Source organism: Acinonyx jubatus, chromosome B3 (assembly GCF_027475565.1).
Source record: "Acinonyx jubatus isolate Ajub_Pintada_27869175 chromosome B3, VMU_Ajub_asm_v1.0, whole genome shotgun sequence".
Taxonomy (NCBI): domain Eukaryota; kingdom Metazoa; phylum Chordata; class Mammalia; order Carnivora; family Felidae; genus Acinonyx; species Acinonyx jubatus.
In genome coordinates, this window is record NC_069386.1 from 624,975 (window position 1) to 631,545 (window position 6,571).

Here is a 6,571-nt window from a genome sequence, read left to right on the forward strand (position 1 = left end):
CCAACTCACCGCCGACCGCTAGAGGGCCGTTTCCACGTTTTTATTAGGCAATAAAAGTTTGCGTGCGCAGAATCAGAAACGAACTGCAGTGGTGACAGTAATGAAAAACTTTACCCCCAAAAGTGTGAGAAAAAAAGAAAAGAGAAGTGGTGCACGAGGTTAAAATAACCCTATACCTTTGAAGAGCCTCGGAAAAGGCGCTGCTTCGCCTGCCCGGCTAGCTCAGTCGGTAGAGCATGGGACCCTTAATCCCAGGGTTGTGGGTTCGAGCCCCACGTTGGGCGGCTGCGGTTTTGCGGGCCCGATCTCCCTTCCCAAACCCTGACCCCTCCAGCTCTCCCTTCCCCAACCCTGACCCCTCCAGCTCTGCCTTCACCCGTTCGACCGCCGACTCGGAGCTTACTGTTTTCATCTTCTGAGTGCACAGGTGAAGGTTACCTGATGAGGAGACACACGAGTCTTGACCGCCCCCTGCGAAGGCCGGGGACTTGACTGTGAGGGTAGAGAAGACTCCAACAGTAATGAAACTGTGGCGTTCTGCCAATACGTTTGAGATGTGTGGGCCTTGATTAATATTTCATTAATTAGTATTTAATGGAATGCTGTGTGCTATTGATTAGTTTGGACACCAGCTGTGACTCACGGGGGTTTTTTAGGCATATTAATTTCCTGTTCTTAAATCCCTTAGAGTGAATCAACTTGCTTTTTGCGTGTGGGAAGGGCTATGGGGCCGCTTCAGTGATCAGCTACTCGCTGTCAACACACCAGTTAGGACTGTTTTCACCTTCCCCCCCCTAAGTTAGCGATTCAAATAGAGTATTTTTCCGTCCCCCATTTGGGAGTCTGAAAACGTATCTTAAAAGCGACAAAGACTTTTTTTTTTTCCCCCTGCATAGGTTTTCCTAAAAGAACCCAATTTCTTAGAGGGCAAAACTTGGCCTTTGTGTTGACAGCTGCAAATGTTTTCCTTAGGATTTAAATCCTTTCCATGGTTCGCAGCAATTCCCAAACATTCTCCACAGCTACCAGATGCTCTTATCAATTCAGGATACAATTTCAGACTTTGGAAGGAAGGCACAGAAAATTTCAGCATCAGAAATGAAGATCCCTAAATACCTCTATCATTACAGCACTTAAAAAAAAATCGCTAGGTGATGGGAGGTGACGTAGAATTTTTCAAAAGGCAAAAACCTTGTTGGAGAAAAGGCGAACTGGTGAATTGACAAGAAGTCAATGAAGTGGCACACATCTATTGATTGACTGGTGATGTTTAATTTTTAGTTCCGGTGTGGTTAACATAGTGTTATGTCAGTATCAGGTGTTCAATACGGTGGTTCAATAATTCTGTACACTACTCAGTGTTCATTATGCTAAGTGCACTCTTTTCCCCAGAAGTCTTCATCATGCATCTGTTTAAAAATTTTTTTTAATGTTTTATTTATTTTTGAGAGAGAAAGAGAAAGAGAGAGACAGAGTGTGAGCAGGGGAGGGTCAAAGAGAGAGGGGAAGACACAGAACCCGAAGCAGGCTCCGGGCTCTGAACAGTCGGCACAGAGCCCAATACAGGGGCTCAAACCCATGAACCGTGAGGTCATGACCTGAGCTGAAGTCAGTTGCTCAACCAACTAAGCCCCCCAGGCGCCCCCATCATGCATCCATTTGAAACCGAACATTGGTGTTACGGGGCGAATTGTGTTCCCATAACACGCATGTGTTGAGGCCCTGACCCTTGTACCCCAGAAGGTGGCCTTATTCGGAAATAGGGTTTTTGTAGATGTAATTAGTCAAAATGAGGATGTACTGGAGTCGAATGGGCTCTTACCCCCGCATAACTGGTGTCTTTATGAAAAGGGGGAATGTGGACACAGACGCACACCCAGAAATGCACATTTGGACACAAGGGGGAAGGGCCACGTGAAGACACATGGTGAGCAGAGCTGCGCTTTCTCCAGCCTGAGTGGCGCCAGCGTTCCTAGTAAACCACCAGAGCTACAGAGAGTCGGAAAGCAGGCTCCCCCTACCCGCCTCGGGAGGAACCAGCACCTGGATCTCAGACCTCTGGGCTCCGGACTGTGAGAGCAAATGTCTGTTGTTAAAGCCAGCCACTCTGTGGCACCTGTTATGGTAGCCCCAGGACACTAATATAATCCGTGTTCTATTAGGAGGTGATTTTGATTAAAAAAAAGATTTTTTATGCTTGGCATTAAGTAATTGCCATCCATTTCATTTTATTTCATCTGATCTCATTTCATTTCAAAAGTGTTGGGAAAAGCAATGGTTTGATTGGGTGTGGACCTACATTCAGCTCCGGCGAGGGTGTTAGGGTCACAGCTTCTTGAGAACTAACATTTAAAAATGACCTCGATCTCAAGGTATACTTTCTTCTTGCTGGCTGGTGATTGATTATGTTGACTAATGATTTATTACTAGTTTTACTGAAAGGATGTATTCAAAGATATATCAAATCAAACACGCTTCACTCTCTCATGGAACTCATATTTGAAGCCTGTATTCAATTATTCTATGAATGATTCATTTTAAGAAAGCTTGCTAATTCTCTGTGGTTCAGTTTCCTTAACAAGTAAAGGACAAGAAAAAGAGATAACTCAATCAAATGAGATGCAAAGAAATGTGTGAACCATGTTGGGATCCTGATTTGAACCCATCAATTATAAAAACATGTATGACACCATCTGGAGAATCTGAACGTTGACCGTATACTTGAAGATATGAAGAGGTTATTTATTTACTTATTTATTTATAACTTTTATTTTAGAGAGAGACGGAGTGCAAGTGGTGGTGGGGGGCAGGCAGAGAGAATCCTAAGCAGGTTCCACACTGAGCATGGAGCTTGATGTGGGGCTCGATCCCAGGACCCCAGGATCATGACCTAAGCCAAAATCAAGAGTCAGATGCCTTACCAACTGAGCCATCCAGGCGCTCTGGAAGTTATTTTTCATTCATTCATTCATTCATTCATTCATTCTTTCATTCATTCATTTAAATGTTTTGTTATTTATTTTTGAGAGAGGGCAGGGGTAGGGGCAGAGAGAGGGAGAGGGAGGATCCCAAGAAGGCTTTCATGCTGTCAGCACAGAGCCGGATGTGGGGCTCGAACTCACGAACCGTGAGATCATGACCTGAGCCAAAATCAAGAGTCAGATAGATGCCTGACCCACTGAGCCCTCCAGGCGCCCCAGAACTTACTTATTTTTAATTTAATAACGGTATTGTGTTTAAAGAGAGCACTCATCTTTTAGAGACACATACTAACTTATTTATGGTTGAGATAGATATGATACCTGGGATTCGTGTTGTGGATTTTGGTGGAGGGAGGAATGCTCGTACCACCACCGGAACAAGATGGGCCACGTCAATACCTTCAGGGGCTGAGTGGTGGCTACACCCTGGTTCATTGTGCTATCCCCTCTACTTTTGTTTTTAAGTCTTCATACATTTAAATGCTATTGGATTATGCGAAAACAAACTTGTCTTAACCTCCTTAGCCCAGTGATCAGATTGAACATCACTGATGAGACAGCTAGACATCACGTGTGTCTTGATGTGACAACGCTGAGAAGTGCACAGCATCGCCTCTAAGATATTCTTGTCCGAGACCCTCAACTTAGATGTGATCAAGGCTTTAGACCTAACTTCAAGCTTATCAAAAGCATAAGGAGAAGTGAGTTAAGGAACACCATGAGTGAACAATCTGACAAATCCAGGATGCCAGACATTCAAAAAGGCTCGGGTTCTTCAGAAAGCAAATGTCATGAACACACGCTAATACCACTGATAATTCAGCATGTGTGTGGGTGGACCGTTTCGTGCCAAGGGCTCCCTCCCACCCTGCGGCAGGCTAGTGAGGTCAATGAGCTCTTTTCAGAGTGATTTTAAATGTATGAAACAAAACCACATAGGACGATAAAGGAAAACAATTATATTGAAATACAGTTATCAAAATATCCTAAAATATGCCATGGTAATGTACATGCTTCATTTCTAATCTAACGCTCTAGCAGCAGGTCTGGTAAGTACAGTGATTTCAAAATAATGCTGGATGTAAGTGATAACTTAGAGATATATACAAGAACTACAGTGTGACATGAAAACAGCCAGTTTATCTTGTGGCAAAGCCATGGGTGTGGTTACTGTAGCTTGTTTCCTTCATTTACAGTGAAGGGAAATGCTAAATTTCATTCTGAATGTGATGAAAGTAAAGATGTAATTTTTTACCTATCCAAGTCCATGGACCCTTTGAATTATATCCATAGATTCCTATCTTGAGAACTTCTGGCCTAGATTTTAAAAAAGATTTTTTTTTTAAAGTGTATTTTATTTACATTGAAAGAGAAAGTGCAAGCAGGGGAGGGGCAGAGAGAGAGAAAGGGAGAGAGAGAATCCCAAGCAGGCGCCACGCTGTCAGCACAGAGCCTGACGCGGGGCTCGAAGTCACGAACCGCGAGACCACGACCTGAGCCAAATTCAACACTCTTGATTTCAGCTCAGGTCATGATTCCAGGGTGGTGGCATCGAGTCCTGTGTCGAGCCCCGAGTTGAGTGTGGAGCCTGCTTAAGATTCTTTCTCTCTCTCTCTCTCTCCGCCATTCATGGTTTCTCTCTCACTAAATAATAATAATAATTAATAACAATAATAATGATAATAATAAAATACAAATGCATTTTTAAAAAAGATTCATGTGCGCCTGGGTGTCTCAGTCATTAAGATCTGACTTCAGCTCAGGTGATGATCTCATGGTTCGTGAGTTCAAGCCCCACACTGGGTGAGCTTGAGTCCCATTTCTTTCTCTTTCTTTGCCCCTCATGGGATTCTGTCTGTCTCTCTCTCTTGCTCTCTCTCTGTCCCTCACTCACTTTCGCCCTCTCTCTCAAAAAAAAAATCTAAAAAACAAGTAAATAAAAGACTTAAGAGATTTACCAACCAAACCCCAAATGTCATTTAATGTGTTCCGCTTTGAGAAAACAAGCCACAAGCATTCAAATATAAAAACATTTTAGGAACAAGTGAGGAAAGGTGAAGTGGGAATTACATGATTTTAGGGAATCATTGTTAATTGTGCTGTGTGTGATAACGGTATTGTGGCATGTAAGAGAATGCCTTTCTATTTTAGATGTACAGAATGAGGAAATCAGGCATGGTAGGTAACATATTGTTCTTTCCAGTTCTTTTTTCTTAATTTGTTTCATGTTTATTTATTTTTGACAGAGACAGAGCATGAGTGGGGGAGGGGCAGAGAGAGAGGGAGATGCAGAATGGGAAGCAGGCTCCGGGCTCCCAGCTGTCAGCACAGAGTCCAATGTGAGAGCATGACCTGAGCGGAAGTCAGATGCTCAACTGACTGAGCCATCCAGGCACCCCTTTCTAGTTCTTTATGTTTGAAAATTTCACAATATCTAAAAGAAAGTGACTTGTAACGATATTTTTATTAGGGTATACGGTGGGTAGGGTGAAATGCATCACTCCTAACTGCACAACGTGATGAATCTGTACATATGTAAACACCATGTAGCCACACCAAAGATATAGAGCACATCCGGCATCCCCCAAAGTTCCCTCAAGCCCCCGTCCACTACCCTGATTGCTGGAAGAAATTCTGTTTGGTGTCTGGTTCCCTTTGCACAACCTGACTTCCCCCTATATTAAGACCAGGTTGCAGGGCTGATGATACCATGGTTGACAAGGATGCGGGAAAGCAGGCTCGCTTAAATTGCTGGTTGAAATGTAAACTGATGAGGCTTCCATAAGGCTGTTTTAAATGCCCACAGCCTTTGACTTAGTAATTCTACATCTCGGGTCTTAAAAAAAACAAAAGAAAAAGAAAAAGAAGAAAAAAACCCCAATGTGTGCAATGGTTTAGGTGGAAAGACATACGTGTTTTTCTGTTTGTTTGTTTTTACAGTGAAAAGTTGAAAGCAACCTAAATGTCCGGCAACAGAACCAAGGTCAGATAAACTAGGGTCTGTTTACACTGAGGTACCTCCTGAGATGGACAGATGTGACTGGAGTCATCTCTAGGCCATACCGTTAAGTTTAAAAAGAAGCCACAGAACACCATGTACAGTGTGTCTATGGGGAACGAAGAACCCACAGGGAGCGAAGGGAAACGATGCGGAGGTAAATGAGGGTAAGTAAGAGGATTGCTAACGGCGTGCGCTGTGTTTACACTTCCGGCTGCTGGGTCAGAACAAGCCAAATATCCAAGTATGAGTTGTGTAGTTAACACAAAGGCAACAACCACAACTTCGCTATGAATGGAGAAGGCAGAGAGGGTGCCGGGGTGCAGGCAGCGCAGGACGCGCGCACAGATGGGGCTGTGGTCACTTGTGTTGGGGGCGGCAGGTGAGGGGCTGAGGCGGGAACAGGGCTCACATTCAACCACTGAGTTACTCTGACGCAGACGACACTGAGGCAGCGCAAATGGAGGGCGGTGGGCAGGCTCACAAAGAGACCCCAGCCCCCGCGGGAGCCCTGACCGGAAGACCCTTTCCCCCGGCCTCCCTCCCCCTCCCCTCCCCCTCCCCCCCCGCCCGCGCAGCCTCCCCCCCCCCC

The 6,571-nt window shown here is 44.6% G+C and overlaps 1 protein-coding gene and 1 non-coding gene across 4 annotated transcripts in view; both read left to right on the forward strand.

Annotated features, from left to right (window-relative positions):
• The window catches only part of TBC1D2B (TBC1 domain family member 2B), a 334,347-nt gene that overhangs the window by 135,367 nt on the left and 192,409 nt on the right, over positions 1-6,571 (forward strand). The gene's annotated exons all lie outside the window — the stretch shown is intronic.
• On the forward strand, positions 212-284 carry TRNAK-CUU (transfer RNA lysine (anticodon CUU)). The gene has a single exon. It is a non-coding gene; the product is annotated as a tRNA-Lys (tRNA).